General features: G+C 40.6%; 1 long non-coding RNA gene across 11 annotated transcripts in view; it reads right to left on the bottom strand.

Annotated features, from left to right (window-relative positions):
• The window catches only part of LOC142829565 (uncharacterized), a 182,874-nt gene that overhangs the window by 28,108 nt on the left and 135,416 nt on the right, over window positions 1–19,350 (bottom strand). For 9 of the 11 annotated variants that reach the window (XR_012904073.1, XR_012904074.1, XR_012904076.1 and 6 more), the window contains exon 2: window positions 15,958–16,231. The exons of the other annotated variants lie outside the window; for them this stretch is intronic. This is a non-coding gene — a long non-coding RNA (uncharacterized LOC142829565). The remainder of the gene's footprint in view (window positions 1–15,957; window positions 16,232–19,350) is intronic. 11 annotated transcript variants of the gene reach the window in all.

Here is a 19,350-nt window from a genome sequence, read left to right as displayed (position 1 = left end):
CCTTTTGAAAGGGGAAAGTTTGACAAGGTAATAAGAAATGAAAAATAACCCGGAGGGTGCAAGGGCTTAGGAAACCTTAACTAGAGCCATTGCTACACATTCTTCTTACACACACAGTGTAAAATTTGAAATAATTAAAGTCAATTATATCATTATAATGCTACTTAAACAGTGAAAATTAATTTCCATTAAGTATTTAGCTGCAAGTAGGCACACAGAGTGATCCAAGCCAAAAACTAGGGACTATGACTGGCTTTAAGGGCAACGGCAGTAAAATACTGCCTCAGGGGAAGAAATTGTACCTGAGATTACTTTTACTCAAGCTCAGTATCTGTTTTGTTGCAGTTTTCCTCAGAGTTGCTTTTTAAAACCAATTATATTTGGGGCATTTTTTTCACCTCTATTATACCAAGCTTTAGTTGTAACACAAGAAATCTCTGACCCTAGATGCTTTGATAGAGAAGAGTGTGTGTGTGTGTGTGTGTGTGTGTGTGTGTGTCTGTCTCTCTCTCTCTCTCTCTCCCCCCCCCCCCCCTTTGAGGAGCTTATGGCTCTTTTTACACTTCATGCTCAGGATACTCACCAAAAATGGACTTTTGCCTAATTCATCCCTTATGAAAAGCCCAATAAATCTGATGTCAGTTCTCAGTCAGCTCTCTCATGTTCCTCCTGGCTATGACAAAAGTCAATGACAAAGGTAGAATTGGTCTGTTTTGTTCTGAACCTGACTTTTTGCCCACTCTGTCCATATAATATATTATGGAAGAGATGGGACCAAGACAAGAGGAAAATGGAAATAAAAGGATAACATGAAATGGGAGGCTTGCGTTAGCTAGGCCACCTTAACAATGACCCTCAAATATCTTCTCTCTTTGACATGCCAATCACTTTAAATGCAATTTAAAGTTATAAAAATGTTCATAGGTTTCGATCACTCTCAAAATTAAACACCAGTCAGGCATCCAGACTAATCCTCGAAAATAAGCATGGAAATGAGATGAGTACATCAGGTAGATAAGGACAAAACAGTACATATATATATTTGCAAGAATAGGCCGCCCTTCTCCCTCCCCAGATAGAAGTTGCAGAGGGCCACTTTCCCCTCTCTCTCTAGATTCATAATTGTTCACCTCTGATTTGTACTGAGTGTTATAAAGCAATGTTGCATCAAGGCTTAATTATTAGTAACAAATCTAAGGCCTTACATTATTCAGGATACATGTACACAAGAGACTGCCTATGGTCCCAGCTACAGTTGAGTTAGCTGGAGCTGGACCTCCTGGATGTTCTGACAGATAGCACCTTTTCTTTTAAATGTCTGCAGCTCTGCCTCCTTCATTTGTGCCACAGTTTCCGAATGGAGCAGGGCAAAATTCAAGACCGTTTTGTTTCCTTTTGGTATAAGATTACTAGTATAGTATCATTTTGGTGTTTCCTCCCTGTTCTGAGGTTCTCTGCTTTATTTGGGATTTGAGTTTTCTTGTGATATACTAGTACAGTATCCTTTTAGTTATTTTCTTTTAGGTACCCAGGGCCTTCAAGCATTGGGTACCAGTCTACTCTCATGGGTTTAAATGAGTTTGCTGTGTGAGATAATATTAGGAATTTGCTGTGGTGTAAGGCCCTGATTCAACAAAGCACATGCCAAGGTCCCACAGAAGCCAACTAGAGTTAAGTACCTGCACATGTTTTGCTGAAATGGAGCTTCAGAGAGGAAACTCTCCTTAGGGAACCAGAAATGACTGAAACACTATTCAAGAAAATTGTCTTCCTTTGGGCATCCTTCTGAGTTCTCTCTTCAGGTTCCAGACACTGGTAGCTCAGCAGTACAGCAATTCAAGTGCTCATTTAGCACCTGCATGACTCTGGGAAAGTACATACTTTGAAGCTACACCTATGTTGCTATACGCAGCTCGTCTGAAATCAGTGAGAATATCTAGCCTTGATTTACACCCTATCTAATCATTTATATCAATGGAGATGCATGAGGAATTAGTCAAGACAAATCTTTCCATTGTAATTGCACAGTATGCAAGTTAGGGCAGGATTATTTTTTCCTTGTTGCTCTGCAATAGGTGAACACGAGGGCATGATTTGGCTGAATGAGTCAAAGTTTCAAGAGCAATCTTCAAAATTAGTCATCTAAAAGAGCACATCTTAGCTTTTGCCAGTTCAGTTTATGTGTTGTCAAGAACTCAAATGTGCTTTGGCAGTGTTATTTTTTTTCAGTTCAGACACAGGGGCATTGTAGTATTGGAGAGCACAGCCTGTTTGCTTAAAAAAAAACAAAAAACAAAACGAGTTTGACATGTCTGAGCTTATAGCTGAAGAGCTACCACAGTAGTGTTGGGAAGACATAAGAGATGGAAGAAAATAACTGACCTTTTTTTAAGTGCTTCAGGGGTAGCTGAGTTAGTCTGAACAGGATAAACTTAAAAAACAACAAATAGTTTGGTAACCCTTTAAAGACAAACAAAACATGCAGATGGTATCATGAGCTTTCATGGGCACAGCTTCTGAAGAAGTGGGCTGTGCCCACGAAAGCTCATGATACCATCTACATGTTTTGTTAGTCTTTAAAGTGCTACCAGACTATTTGTTGTTTTTTAAGTTTTTTTTAAATGTATTCACATTGTGTCAAAGGCTTAGAGAACAATCTGATAGACCTCAGAGTTACACATGAAATTATAGAACACTATTTTCATACCATTTTATATATTTATATGTATGTTTTCCACTGACCAGTTGTTGAAGATCATGTTAAAGAAAGATAAGTTGGTATACAGCAGGTTAAACACATAATGGGTAAAATACATTTTTATGAAAAAATGTATTGAAATCACACAAAGGTAAGGGGCAAATACAATTTAAAAGAGTTTACAGAATTGCTTTGCTGCTGAATCCGTTTGAGATACTCACATGGAACACTGAAAGACCAGATAGTTGTGAGAATGAATCCAAGAAGTTAGTCAATACACATTATTGGTGCCTCCAGAGAGAGCACTGTTAATTGTTTTCCTTTCACCCTGTCACTAAAAAGTTGGGAAATCTGTTATTGCCCTCATGCGACAGAAAGCAGAAGAAAAAAATTATAGAAGAGTTATCAATACTAGAGACAGACTTGAGCTGCAAGTTAAGATCATGATGTGTATTTCAAACACTCAGCATTTCATCTTTGTTTGTATTTGGGGTTTTCCCATTCAATTCAATATAGAGATGTACAGGCTAAATGTGAAAATTGAGTCAGGGCTCAAAGTCTGACCTTCCTTTTCAGTGTTTGGGAGTGAGTGGATGGCTTCTATCAGGGACTTCAGCTGAGGCCCATATTTAAGAAATATCACAACACAAGAGGATACATCAGCTTAATTCAATAAACTGCATGCCTGAATTTTTTAAATCAGAAGCATATAATCATGGGGTGAAGAATAACAAAATGGATGTAATAGATTTCTCCCTGTGATGTAAAATTTATCAGCATTCTTTCACTACAGACTTGGGGCAGTTTATGACATAAGCCAGCCCCCCCCAAAATTTGGGGGACATCTGGACTGAAAGAGTTATGGATCTCATTTCAGTAAAAATATTTCACTTTTATTACCCTCAGATTTGTTTTCATATCACATCAGCAGAAAGCTAAGATGCTTTGAACAACAAATATATATGTCTACTCTCTTTGGAAAAAAAACCCTGATACAGTTTTCTTATCATTATGTAGAACCAGCTTGAAATTGACTCTCAGTAATAAGAGAAAAAAAGAAAGATGGCAGTGGAAGGTATCTCAGACACCTATTATAGATATTTCAGATATTTATTCCGTTGTTGTTTCTTTAAAGGAAGTTGCTCACACCCATATCCTAGGGTATGTCTACACTACAAAGTTAATTCGAACTAACAGCCGTTAGTTCGAATTAACTTTGATAGGCGCTACACATACAAACCGCTAGTTCGAACTTAATTCGAACTAGTGGAGCGCTTAATTCGAACTAGGTAAACCTCATTCTACGAGGACTAACACCTAGTTCGAATTAACTAGTTCGAATTAAGGGCTGTGTAGCCACTTAATTCAAACTAGTGGGAGGCTAGCCCTTCTCAGCTTGCCCTGGTGGCCACTCTGGGCACCACCAGGGAAACTCTTCTGCCCCCCTCTTGGCCTCAGAGCCCTTAAAGGGGCACGGGCTGGCTATGGTGCCCGTGCCAGGTGCAAGCCTGCCAGCACCCAGCCAGCAGACCTTGCACCTGGCACGGCTCGAGCCGGCCACCCGCTGCCACCCAGCCCTCCGCCTCTTCCCAGGACCAGGCTGGCGGCTCCCGGGAACCTGCCCGGGTCCGCAAGAGGCAGGCGCCCACCTAGTCTAGTGCAGACATCGTGGACCTCTTCCACGACCTCCGCACTAGGCACAGGAAAGTGGCCGTCTAGGGCAGGATAGCTGCCAGCCTGGCCACCCAGGAGCAGGTTTGCATGAAAATCAAGGTGGTCCACTGAGACCCCTAACCCTGAGCTTAGAATGGCCGTACTGGGTCAGACCAAAGGTCCATCTAGCCCAGTAGCCTGTCTGCCGACAGCGGCCAACACTAGGTACCCCAGAGGGGATGGACCAAAGACAATGACCAAGCCATTTGTCTCGTGCCATCCATCTCCAGCCTTCCACAAACAGAGGCCAGGGATACCATTTCTACCCCCTGGCTAATAGCACTCCATGGACCCAACTTCCATGACTTTATGTAACTTCTCTTTAAACTCTGTTCTAGTTCTAGCCTTCACAGCCTCCTGCAGCAAGGAGTTCCACAGGTTGACTATTTGCTTTGTGAAGAAGAACTTTCTGTTATTAGTTTGAAGCCTGCTACCCATTCATTTCATTTGGTGTCCTCTAGTCCTTCTATTATGGGAACTAATGAAGAACTTTTCTTTATGCACCCTCTCCACACCACTCATGCTTTTATAGACCTCTATCATATCCCCCCTCAGTCTCCTCTTTTCTAAGCTGAAAAGTCCCAGTCTCTTTAGCCTCTCTTCATATGGGACCTGTTCCAAACCCCTGATCATTTTAGTTGCCTTCCCCTCTCCCACCCTCTCTCTTCCCCTCTCCCACCTCCTTTTCCATGTCTCCCCGAGTTTTGTTCAATAAAGAGAGTTTCTATTTTTGAACACACGTTTCCTTTATTTTGTACATCAGGAAGGGGGGCTAGGGAGAGGTAAGTGGAAGGAGGTGAGGGAGGAATGGGGTACGAGCCCCCGATGGGGAGGACTGGGCTGGCTCTGCGGGCTCCTCAGGGTGGAAACTCTCCTGAAGCCCCTTGATTGACCCCCCCCCCGGATGGCAGCCTGTGGCAAGTGTAGCCGGGCTGATGGCCGAGTGCTGTGATGTGCCGAGTGTGGGCACTCAGGGCACTCCAAGCCAGGATGGCTTTGCAAGCAGGGAACCCCTGAGAACTGTCTGTCCGGGGTGGGGTTCGGGTCCCTTTAAGCACAGCCCTCGGCTAGCCTGAGGCAGCAGCTCCACACTCTAAGTCCTAATCTGATGCCCTGCCGGCACTGCTTCTGGCCATCCTTAACCTCGGTTCAGGTTCCATTCAGTCTGGACATGCTAGTTCGAATTAGCAAAACGCTAATTCGAACTAGTTTTTAGGTCTAGATGCACTAGTTCGAATTAGCTTAGTTCGAATTAACTAATTCGAACTAAGTTAGTTCGAATTAGTGCTGTAATGTAGACATACCCCTAGGCTATGTCTACACTGGCCCCTTTTCCGGAAGGGGCATGTAAATTTCACTAGTCGTCGTAGGGAAATCCGCGGGGGATTTAAATATTCCCCCGCGGCATTTAAATAAAAATGTCCGCCGCTTTTTTCCGGCTTTTAAAAAAGCCGGAAAAGAGCGTCTAGACTGGCCCCGATCCTCCGGAAAAAGTGCCCTTTTCCGGAGGCTCTTATTCTTACTTCAAAGTGATGAAAGTAAGAATAAGAGCCTCTGGAAAAGGGCACTTTTTCCGGAGGATCGGGGCCAGTCTAGACGCTCTTTTCCGGCTTTTTTAAAAGCTGGAAAAAAGCGGCGGACATTTTTATTTAAATGCCGCGGGGGAATATTTAAATCCCCCGCGGATTTCCCTACGACGACTAGTGAAATTTACATGCCCCTTCCGGAAAAGGGGCCAGTGTAGACGTAGCCCCTAGAGTTTAGGAAGATCAGAGTCAACAATTTATTTATTTATTTTGGGGTTCTGCAGTTTCATGAATCATCTGTTTTAAAAATATAAGAACATTAATCCTAGATTGTCCTTGGTAATACTGAAGCAGAATGCTGAAAAGTGTCTCCTTTTCTTAGCAACTGAGAACTGATTGTGCGGATGCTGGAGGTAGGAAATTTCTTTTCAAAATATCAATTTGCAGTTCATAAGAAGGGAGACTGGCAAATGGATTGGCAGAACTGAATGGCAGAAACGTATATATTGATTTGCAGCCTCTGGTTCTGTTCATTGCACTCTTCCCTTATTTTCATTTAATCAAATTCACTTGAATTGTGTGTCTTAAAAAGAGATGTATAGAAATTTGATATTTTATTAATTACTTCCACGGTAGGACACTAGAGGTCACTCTAGCTATGACCATAATTTTAGTATTTGATAGCAGCATTTTAAAAGACATGTTAGAACAGGAGATGGGGTGTTCCTTTCTGTTATCTTTTACAAACAAAGAAACAAGCAAGCAAACAGTGTCCATCTTCCAAATGCCTTTCAGAGGCTATTTACACCTGATTCAAAAATTAAAGAAATTTGTCAGAGTTGTGTATGATTTAAATATTTTTACTAATCCGAAGCATATTAATGTCTTATTACACAAATATGAAATTCTGAGATTTGAATTCTAATATGCATAGGGCCAGATTCTCTGGTATAGCTCACTTCTGAGACCTAAGTGTGGGAAGAGAGTGCCAAATGGCCAATAATTTCTCCCTGATTCTGAGGGCTGGTCTGTGCCCATCCTAGCATGCGTCTGAACAGCTGAAAACTTGTGTAACTTTGCAGAATTCCATTCTTCTGCCCCTGCATGCCCTCTGCACCAAGAGAAGAGAGGGATGCTTGTGCAGGAGAAAACTTCAGATGCTTTATAGCATTGAGGAATATTTCCCACCACATAACTCCCAGCTGACCAATTATGTCCCAGTTCTTGTCCTTTCATACAAAAATGATACTTGCGCATCACAGTTATTGTTTTTTAAACAAAATAATTATTTTTGATTCAGAAACATTTTCAAAATTAAGCACAGTTTTCCTCAGATGTGGACTAGTTTTTGTTCTTCGTTTCACTCAAATCTGGACTATTTTGACATGGATATGTTAGTATTAGGGAAAATGTGTATAATTTAACAAATTTTATGTGAAAATAGACGCAAGATCAACTTCCTGAAAAAGAGTTTTGATTTTTTAATAGTCTTGCTTTTTGTCACAAATCTGATTTTATTCTTTTTTTTTTGTGGGTAACCACTTTCTGGCATTACTAAAAGAGCAAAGCAAAATCATCATACAAGTTTGCTTTGCAAAACTCTCAATGGAACCCAAAAGGTTTTCTGGGCACTTTTGGGGAAGACTCATGAAACTCAATCTCACATTTATGGTAATAACTTTTACATCACACCATCATGTTTCCCTTGCTCTCTTTCTCTTGGTCTCTGATAAAAGTTTTCCAAAACATACTAGTAACTTTGTCAGAAAGTGCTAAACATCAGTTCTCTTCAACTGGGTTCACTTAAACTGGGCACCTCAAAACCAAGACTCCCAATGATAATGCTGAACAATTTTGAAAATCTTGACCTGTTTGTTTATATAGTATCAGAAAATTTACCCAGCGGTGCTCAGGTTCTTACCTCAATTAATGTTTGTTTGTTGGAACATAAAATGAATATGTACATGCTTCATTTAAATCATTGATTTAGGAGGGGCTGGGGATAAGGGGTTCAGTCTGTGGGTTGTCCTGGGAAGAGAGGATAACCCTTGCCCTTTCTCACCACAGCAGCTTAGGGTCAGGTGAGAAGTGCCTCTCCATGGGGCAGATTCATCTGCCCCAGTCCTCCCCAGCTAGAGTGAGGAATGCACCCAATTGTGCACTTTCCCCTCACTCCCTGAAGAAGGGGAACAGTCAGCAATGTTCCTGTCTGAATTGGGGAGGGAAGCTTCAGCCCTTCTTTGACCCTTAAAGGGTTCCTCAGGGGTGGGAGGCTTGGGGCTGGGGCAAGGGCAGAGCCAGATGGAGCAAAACATACCCCCAGTCGGCTCCTTTCATTTGCCTGGTGATTCTGTCTCTCTTCTGTGGGGTTTATGAGAAGAAATCCCATTTTCCTGGCACAAATAAACCCCTATGTTGCTTAAAGTTCAAAGAGGAAGCTGTATACCAAATTTGGTGATCCTAGCTCTTATTGTTTAGGAGAAGTTTTTGAACACACACACACACACACACACACACACACACACACACACACACACACACACACACACACACGCAGGAAAAACGAATTCTCTCAAATGAGTAGTAGATGGACATCAGTAGTGACTCTGTAAAGTTTCCACTGAGATTTGCATTTCAAACAACATTAAAATCCATTTGCTTTACACTTTAAAGGTTGAATTTAGCTTCCAAATTTGATTCAATAATTCTTTAGATGTTTATGAATACTTTATGAATTTGTTGTGAAACATTTATTAATTTTTCCATAAAAATATTTTAAGAGCTCCCTTTTTGAAAATTTGTTCAATTTTCCTCGCATTTATTTGGTTTTCCTAAATTATTACAATCCTAAAATTGTTCCTTTTATTCAGAATTAGTGTTCTGAGCTATGTACATTTTATGATTAGACAAAGGAACTGATCAGCTCTATCAACCATCAGACTCTTTTAATGCTGATAACCTGCCTTTCTGACCAAAGGCAAGTCAACTAGATTATTCTGGCTCATTGTCAGCCGATGGTCAGGGCAGGGCGTGGTGCTTGTGTGTGTTATACACCCGAGTCTTCAACCGCTAGGACCGGGGTCCCTTCGCAGCAGGCAGCCAGAGGCTGATGGGTGCCCCAAAAGTTTGCAGGAAGAGCTTTTACATCCGTGTCTTTAGCTGCTAGGACTGGGGTCCCTTCGCAGCGGGCGGCCTAGGGAAGGCTGATGGATGCCCCAAAGGATCTGTCCCATGGAGGCAACACGATCCAAATGCCCAGCCTTACTGTGTCTGCTCCTATGACCGGCTGGAGTTCTTTTAATTGTGTTTGCCACTGGTTACAGTGGCTATTGCTCTATTTCTTACCTGCTAGCAAATTCAGATCTTAAAATGGTTACAGAGGAAAAAGAAAATAGAAAATAATGGTACCAAGTAACAGCTTAATCTTTAAAGAGCTCTGTTCTAAGCATGCACTATAACAAAAGGACACATACGGGTACAATTTTTACCCCCTTCTGCGTCTCTCGATTCCAGCGTGTCAAGCCAGGATCGGTCTCTCAATTCCTTGGAAAGACAAATACGAGGTGGGTGTCCCCATGGAACCTTGGGAGGCAATTACCTTACCCGACCAGCAGGTAGATGGTAGATTGACACTCAGAGTGAGTGTGCTGCTGGACCCATCTTTATACCCGTGGGGTCATGTATTCTCTTCCTTATCTATGGTGCCAAATGGTGCTGGTTCATCTTTGTGACGCCAGCTCTTACAAGGGAGTTGTGAACTTAATTTATACTTGTAAGAGAGATAACTAAATTGGGAGTACTCGACATCCTTTGCTCAGCGGGCGATTCCCCCATTGAGGACGGCTGTGTGTTCGTATCAATATAGGTGCCAGCCAAAGCAGTTCTCGCAATCTCGAGGTCAGCAATTGACGTATCTCTGTTTACAGCCATCCAGTGTCACAGCAGCCAGCATATCTGGGCCTTCTGTCAAGGCATCAAAGACTATGCTGATTTTATTGCTTTCTACACCCTATATGCTCCAGGCACCTCAGAGGGGCAAGCAAGATGGATGTTTCAAGGGGGGTTCCTGTCTGGCTACACTCATGCATCATCATTTTTCCATTTTCAGGACTAAAAGTTAAAATAATTCAGAAGTTAAAATTTAACTGAGACAGTCTGACACTAAGTATGGCATACCAGGAAATGCTTTTAAAAATTATCTTTCTGAATAATTGAATTTTCAGGCTATGTCTCTCTTTCAGAAGAACCTTTTTTCAGAAGAAATCTTCCGAAAAAACTTCTTCCGAAAGAGAGCGTCCACACACAAAAGTGCATCAAAAAAGTGATCTGCTTTTTTGAAAGATAGCATCCACACTGAATGGTGCCCAAGGTACCTGCGCTTTTTCCTATTTCCTCTTCTTTTGAAAAAACTCCCTCTTCCCCGTCCATACACATCTTTTTCCGAAAGAGCTCTTTGGAAAAAGACTTCTTCCTCATAGAAAGAGGATTACCAATGTCAGAAAAAACCCTCTGTTCTTTCAATTTAGTTTTGGAAGAATGCGACTGCAGTGTGGACATAACTAAGGTTTGGTCGGAAAAATGGCCGTTTTTCCGACAAAACTATAGTGTAGACATATTCTGAGATGAAAAACTGTAAAGTACAAATCAGTAAATATACCTTATTGGAAGGATGTTCTACATAGCTGATATGGAATACCCCATTGCCTTTCTTTTGCCTCTATACAATGCTGTAGTGCCACAGTTTCAAACATTTCCTTCATTTCCTATTTATCGCTATAAAAAAAAAACCACACACACCAAAAACCCCTCCAAACCAAACTATGGAAATATGTTACACCTCATTCCAGAAGGAGCAACAGGTAATTCGAACTAAGGACTTAGTTCAAATGACCATTTAACTGCCGCGTGTAGCCACGGGCAGTTAGTCCGGACTAGTGGCATTTAAAAATGGTGACCAGACGGGAATATGAAAATAAAGCCCGGGATATTAGCCTTCCTAGTTCGAACTAGGGGGCTAGTGTAGACATACCCTAAGAGATAAAATCCTATAGCAACTTCCATAATAATTGTATGTAACACATATATAGTTTCTTTGGTTTAGAGTTTGCTGTTACACAGAGGTAAATATTAATTTATTTAGTATTCCATGAAGCACTTGACTCATTAAATAACATTTTGATTGAAAATCTAGAAGAATAAAAAATTAACATGGCATACATCATCTGGCTAACTGATTCTTCTCAAAATGTAACTGTAAAAGAGGAATCACTGCATGGTTGTATTTCTTCTGGGGCCCTGCAGGGATCTGTTCTGAGCCCTGTGCTAATTAGCATTTTTGTCAGTGAACTAGAAAAAAACATAAAATCATTTCTGATACACTTTAGAGATGGCACAAAGATAGGAGAAGCAATAATAATAAAGGGAACAGGTCACTGACAGTGCAATAAACTGGGCGTGAGCCATCAGTCATTTTAATATGGCTAAGTTTAAATAAACGTTTAGAATAAAATAAAATTTAAATATTGATTTAGAATAAAAAGGAGGTAGGCCATACTTACATAATGGGGGACCCTAAATTGCTGGGTCTCTGGGCAACATGGGAGAAGGTGGCTTCACATTCCCAGAAGGGGTGGGGCTTTGGGCAGAAGGGGTGGGGCCTGGATTAGTTTTCCCTCATCTGCCCATAGTAATGGAGCTGGAAGTTCTGGGCTCTTATGAATCATTGGGCCCACGGACAAATGCTTCCTCCCTCCCCCTCCCCCCCCATCCTCCATTGCCAGTGCTGGCAGAACAAGAGCTCCTAGTGAGATGCTGTGGCCTTCAGATGTATAAGCGGTGGAATACTGAGTAGGAGTAGGGAGACTGTACCTGTGCATTTGACACTGGTGTAACTGCTGCTGTGCAGAGTTGTGGTGCCCATTCTTTAAGAAGGATGTTTATAAATTAGAGAGGGTTCAGAGAAGAGTCATGTGAATGATTAAAGGGTTGAAAAAAATGCCTTATAGTGGTAGACTCTAGGTGCTCAAGCTACTTAGTTTACACAAAGAAGAATAATGGATGACCTGATCACAGTTTATGAATACCTACACGGGGAACAAAATTTAGATTATGGGCTCTCCAACCTAGCAGACAAAGATATTACAAGATCTAATGGCTAGAAGATAAAACTACACTAATAGAGACTGGAATTATGGTGTAATTTTTCAACAGTGAGAGTAATTAACCATTGGAGCAATTTACCAAGGACCATGGTAGGTATAAAAACATCTAATCTTAATCTAAAAATTACTAAGCGGTGTAACTATGGAAAACAGGAATTAATTTATAGAACTCCCATGCCCTGAGTTTTGCAGGAAGTGAGATTAGATGATCAGAGTGCTCCCTTTTAGCCTTCTTATCTAGAAATTTACCTGTGTATCCAGACCCAACATCCACATGGACCATATATGGGCTGAAGGGGAGTTTTTACGCCATTGTGCAGATGCATAGGAGTTACAATTTAGCTTGTTATGTCTTCAGATATTTTTACCAATATTGAGGCACAGCATGGGTTGAGCAGTCCACCCACATGCAACAGCTTGTTGCAGGGACACCTAACAAGCCTCTTCCTCTCTCTCATAGATATATTCCAAGATATGTCTTGCAATTACATCTAGTTTCTTTTAAAATTAATTCTGAATCAAATCAGTTCAGTGAGTTCAATGAGTGCTCTGCTTTTTGAATCTTGACTAAAGACTGTAGGGGTTGACCCGCTAATGTCACTAGATTTGACTTCTTGCTGTGTGTACTTTCCAAAGTAATATAATCAGCATTCCCCTACCTGCACTGCTAAAGACTGTAGAAGTAGTACTGGAAAATCTTGTGCTAATTTTGCTGTTTCTTTAGAAGGTCAAGTTCACACACCTCTAATCTTTCCAGCACAGATCTTAACTGAGAGCTAAAATTCAAGCCTCTCAAGGCACAGCTGTAATTCAGTCTCAGGTTTCCAAAGGTTAAGGGTCAGCACATTCAACTATTTGATGTAATTCATAGAATCCTTTTGGAGAAGAGAAAAAGCATTAATGTACAACACCAAGCCATGTTTTCTGGAAATAAATGAGAACATATGATATAAACCAATATCCTAATGATGAACCAAACTGATAGTTATAGTTCCATTAGTATCTTATACTAAGCATAACCAGTTTCTCTCTAAAAATTGCTGTTCCTTAGTTCTGTGGAAAAAAATATTTTTAATGGCTGGTTTTGCTTTGATTACGAAGTAATTTCTATGAAAACTGATTTGGAACTATTTTTCCCCAGTCCAACTGCTGTTATATAAAATAAATCAAACCATCTCTCACACAAAGCATTGTCAGCAACAACACAAGCTTTATATAATATTAAAGATGTGTAAGTAAGTAAATATGGTTGATTATAACTCTGATAAAATAAGCAATATTAATTATGGGGGCATGGCAAAATATTTATTAGGATATCATCACACACTTTCTGAAGCAAGTGCTAGAAAACACCACAAGATTTTGTAAAACACAGCCATGTATGTCTGGGAGCTGGTGCTGCTTGAATTTACCCCAAAGATGGATCATTATTAGATGTTATATTCATCTGGAGCTTCATTACTAACTACTACTTCAGTTAGGTTACATAGACTTTTTTTAAATACTATTTCTGACTGTTCATAGCAGATGGATGTTACCACTGTAGTATAAGATGCACGAATCCCCAGTTTACAGAACGAGAACAACTATTTAGCAAGGAAGAATGAAGAGGAATCATCTATTGGGTGGTGTGGATTTTTAATTTTCAAGAGAAGCTTTTCACTATTGGAAGTAGTCAGCTCCTGCCTGTGCACTTTATATACATGCAGCAGAGAGACATGGAGATGATTTAGATATGAAGTTCATTGTTAAGCTTAGGCTTACTGTAAAATGAATTCATTTATTGCTTATAATGTTAACGCCACTGATGTAAAGAGATGAGAAATGGAGAGAGTCAACTGAACCTCTCTGCTCATTCAAAACATTGCAGAAAGACAAATTTACAGAGACTTATAGTTCCATCTGGTGCACAAGATCAGTGACACCTGTTCTTCCCAACAATCTCAAAAAGAGAACAGATGGGGCCCAACTTCCCCTGCATTATCATCCTTCCCTCCTGCAGCCTTCACAGAGGCTTCTGTATGCTCAAAGCTCAGACGGGGGATGTCAGGGAGGTTGCAAGGGTGTGAGAAGACTGGGAATGCATATGACAAAAGACATATCAGCTTCTTGGAGGATCCCTGGGAGAATCATGTTCAGTTTCTTAGGAGACTCATGAGTTCAGCACACAAATGGCCATTTCATAACTCCTTTGAGAATTTTGAGCTCAATCCATGGGATATTAACTCAATGTCTATTTGTATTCAAAGGAAATGTTTTCCACAAAGCTGAATTAAAGATTCATAATTAGCTGTTTACAAACATAGAAGCCAATCCTGTTGGGGGCTGTGTATGTCCTGAAGGACACTTGATTACATGACATCCCACTGTCTTTGGCCCCCTGAAGGTAGTCAGTAACTTGTAGGACCACATTATTAGTGTCCATTGTAATTTAGTAGACATATTCAACAAACAGAAGTGAATTTGAGTACATAGTAACAGTGTTAATTAATATAGGAATGGCATCTGCCTCTCTATTCCCAGTTAGCATGGCTCCTGTGAAAGTTGTGTTGCTCCTGGCTAGCTTCCTCTCATTGTACAGGAACTGCAAAGGAGGACTATACTTGAAGTCAATGGGGATGAGGGAGGGAACCATATCACCTTTGAAAGTCAGAGTACTAATACAGGTTTGGTACAATTCTGACAATAAATAGTAAAGAAAGCAGAAGAATCTTTTCTGAATTCCAACACGGGGATGCAACACCAAAGAGTGATGAGTAAAGAGTTTTCAGCAAATGCCTACTTCGGTGCTAAGAACTTAAATATAACTGAAAAAATGATATTTAAGAGGGCAATTAGATGAAACATCATCTTATCTTGATCTTTGTACCTAAAATTCAGAAGAAATTACATTAAAGAAACTATTTTTGAAAAACCAGAATTAGGTACCTGTCAGATGACTGGAAGTTATTTCATGATTTTCCACTGGCACGTACATTTAGGAAGGAGTGCAGTTTGGCTAGGGCAAAGAGCTAAACAGGCAAGAATCCAACCACTTGAGGCTAAGAAACTAGCAGCACACTTAATCCACAATCTTGTTTTTTTGGATCGTTCTTGCTGAAGAGTTCTGCTACATACAACACACAGATCTGGCCCTGGCCAAAATACACCATCTTGTTGGCTCTTTCTCCCTAGTAGGTTTCTATGAGCTATGTAGCATAGCAGAATAGGGATTCTGTAAAGATAGTACGCAGACTGGCCTTAATCAATAATCCGTTTGATCAATACACTTATATGAGTATGATCTCCTTCAGTTGTCCTAAAGCCACAGAGGGCAAGAAAAGACATAAAACAAAAACTGACTTGTGCTAATTCCATATTAATTAAGCTTCTCTTGACCTGCTTTCTTTGTTCTGAAGGAGACAATGGAGATTCTTTTCATGGAGAACTGTGAACGTGCTCTTTTGGGATAATTTCAGTAATCTCACTCAACTACCAGTACCTCAAATTCACGCCCTTAATCAAATTGCAGCATAGTAGGGCAAGCCAGAGGCTGAATATAGATATCATCCATCCCAATATAAAAGCCAATATAGCTGCTCAGAACAAGGCAACTGATGGCAATTTACTTTCCCCAGACATGTATGAATGTCATATGATGCTCTTTTGCATGGTCTTATAATTACTCAGGGTGGAAACATTTTCTCAGTTATGCTCTGAAAGAAAAGGCTCCTATATTGTACTAACAAACATAAGGTGATAATCCAGCCATCAATGGGGCAATTTGTTCAAGGTTTGTTTATGGGCGAAATAAACATATCAGCAAATAGAAAGCTGTCAGTGTGTGTATTGCCCAAATACCTTCAGGTCGTGCTCTTACCTGAAGTAACGCAGCAGCCTCTTGCAGTGATTGATTTGGGCTATTAGCTCCAAATCAAAGTAGGTTTCAGTTCATCCATCTTCCTCAAGCCTTAGCAAAACTGATATTTGAAAATAAACATAGGGTCTGTGTCTCTCTCATCATCAAGAGCACCATGGAGCACATGACCAAATACATCTCTGCAGTGACAGCACAGCCTCTGCAGGTTGAGTTGCTGGGCCAAGATATTTTGTCTGTACTGGCTGTGGAAGGCAGTAGATGATGATATTTGATTCTGTTCAGAAATACAAAATACAAAAAAGGGTCAAATATATGGATACTAAATTATGCTGACTTGCAAAGGAAAGGCTTTAAAAACTGAATAGTAAGTTCTCCTAACTAGCTGATCTGGGTTTGGCACAAGACCAAGGAGAGGCAAGTTGACTTTAAACAATTTTTTTATCGCTTCCAGAGCCCGAAAGCAAATCAGTGACAGCCCTGTCCCTGGCACAAGACAGAGCCACATTTGGGCATCTCTATCTTGGATCAGCTGTCTAGGAGGGCTATTCTGGCAGCGAAAGATTTTCAGGGCAAGCTGTCCATGCCCTTTTATCTCAGTACTGGAGATCAGGAGGAGCAGAGTTAGAAATCCCACCTGTGACTCCATCCTAAGGGAGAATCCTAAACTGGTTAGTGAAGAGGGCTTTTGCTACTGTAGTGGGGTCGAGGATCTGGCCCAAATACTTTTTATGCACATTATTTAGTAAGTAGCCACTTGTTCTTTATATGCCTACTCTACATTTAGAAGAGACAGCTCTAAGTATGAAGTTTGGCGCTAGGCTTTTTCCAATAATTTCGTGGTGTTTGAGGCAGGAATTAACTTCAGAGGTATCTTTAACATTTGCTAATAATTGATGCTTTGTGTTTGAACTTACCTTGTGTAATTTGAACTTTAAAATGGGCTCAAACCACAAAGGAGTTGGATTTTGAAACCCACATTGTTTTGGGGTGTTTTTAATCAGAGAGCTTATGACCGTCTCTAATTTGAGAACTATTGTCATGCTTCATATTTCAGCTGCTCATTTTACTTGCAGAAAATTTTATAAAGCTATCTTTAGAATTAGAATATTAACTTTGCAAAAATGTCACTTTCACTGTGAACTGCACCATAATGCATCTTTGATTTCTGTTGGCTTAGTTAACTATAAAAAAAAAGAACAAGATGTTTTGTGGAACCTTAGAGACATATCAAAATTATATGTAGTATTATGAGCTTTCCTGGGCAAAACCCACTTCATGAAAGCTCATGATACCATCTACATGTTTTGTTAGTCTTTAAGGTGCTACTAGACTATTTGTTGTTTAAGTTTTTCCAAAGACACACTTTGATGGTTGTTTGCTGCAGAGTCAATACTGCTGTACTGTTCACCATGGATTTTTCTTTGGCTTTCATATTGGCAACCATGCTAATAAAATCCTGATCCCAAACTCTTCATGCCTATGATAGACATGAACCCTCAGATTCAAACACTGCACTTGGGAAAGGTTGGATCTAGAGCTGAAACTTGGGTTTTCTTTGGACCCTTCTGTGCTTGATGATCATGTCTGAAGCAGAAGGAACAAAGATGAGGCCAAAGAGGAAGTGATGACAAAGAAATCTTATTTTGGCATGTTGAAACTCTGTGAACGTGACATACAGAATACTGAAGATGTAATGACGTCTTATGCCAACATTAATGGGCGAGTTATGTGCTATTTCACTGGGGCTCTCTGAAGTTACAGACATTGAGAAAAGGAGGTTTCCTTGTGCATTGGGTCACAAACATATAAATAAATGCTGCGAATTGGTATTGGCACTTTCTGTTAGCATTTTAGGAGATTATAATGGTTAACAAGGAGCTCTACAGTGAAGACTGAATGCTTTGGCTTGGCTTTCTGTGTTACTGATTGGTTTGTCTCAGCAGGAGGATGTGAACATCTCACTGTAATGCCTACCTCCTTCTGCCTTCTGTTGAAGTAAAAGGGGATTTAGTACAAATTGAGAAGTCACCCCATACAGTGTGGCAAGAGTGACTTCATTGTGGCTGCTGCAGCCAGTGGGGGGAAAAAACCTGCTGGAGCCTGCCGTGCTTTTGCTGGGTCAGATTCCTTGCCTTTTGTTATTTGAGCTTCCTTGTGAGAATCTCTGCTGCCTAAAGGAGTAACATGACATTCCCTTTCTCTTCTCTTTAATCCAATCAGAGCGGTCTTGCTTTCTCACAGAGGGCTGGGATACATGCTAAGTTTAGGCCAGCAGCTGTGAAGTGAACTTCATTGGTGAAGATTAATACTTTGACTCTGATCATAGATTTCAACATGAATGAAGCCAATGAAGGGAAGATTGTCTTTCTAGTTATTTTTCAGATGTCCTGCTTACATGGAAAAGTTGATGCAGTTGACATACGTTTGTCCTGTCAGAGAGCACAAGATTTGGTCAAACATTCATCTGAAAAATACAGGGGCGGGGAGAGGTAGAGGGAAGACGGAAGAGTAGAGAAAGAGAGAGAGGGCAATTGACTCAGTTTCGGGTAGTAGCAGATGCATTCATGTCAAGTGACAAACACAGAAGGCCTCTTCTGGCTTCAGTCTGACACTTCAAAGCAAAATGAAGAGGCAACATTTCAAAGGGGATACACGCTATTATTTGATTAAGATGTAGCTTCCTGAACGAAATGTGCTTGCAATTATTTGCATGATGATGGGTTTCATACAAAAAAAATTACTTTTTTCTCTCTCATTGGTTCTTAATGGTGGGCTCAGCTTGATACCCTAAATGTGAACTTATATTCTGAATTTATTTTGTGTAGGGGAGGAGAGGGGAAGGAAGGAATCTAAATAAAATCTCACACTTTTGGTGTTGGATACAGTCAGAATCATATAAAAGACTTTTTCATAACATAGGGGGACATAGGAATAAATACCACAAACAGCAGTGTTTACATAGTACTTACTTCCCATCTCTTGCTGCTGGCCCACCACCCTCTCATTTCTGCTAGAACCTGCTTTCTCTTAGAGATTTGCCACTCCTTTCCTCACCCACCACATTCTTTTCCCCAGTCATGTCGCCTTTTACACCCCAGGCCATCTACACCCCTTTTCTTAGATTAGGTGTCTTTAGAGAAAGAGATAATTGCTAATAATCTACTTTCTTCTGGCTAAGAATAATTTCTTTCACCACAGCATTCTAAAAAATTTTCCCAAGGTGAATAGTTTGTGGCCTTAGCCCTTTCCTGAAGGCCAGCATGGGTTACTCTCTGCTGTAGTAGCTGCCAGCCATACTGAGCAGTTTCCTGCAAGAGGATGAAAAGGATTCTGGTGCCATTCTCATCCCTGCAGTATGGAGCTACTGATAATAGCTGCATGTGGGCCTGTACT

The sequence above is a fragment of the Pelodiscus sinensis genome, chromosome 5 (assembly GCF_049634645.1).
Source record: "Pelodiscus sinensis isolate JC-2024 chromosome 5, ASM4963464v1, whole genome shotgun sequence".
NCBI classification, from domain to species: Eukaryota; Metazoa; Chordata; order Testudines; family Trionychidae; genus Pelodiscus; species Pelodiscus sinensis.
This window is presented reverse-complemented; position numbering and strand designations above follow the sequence as displayed.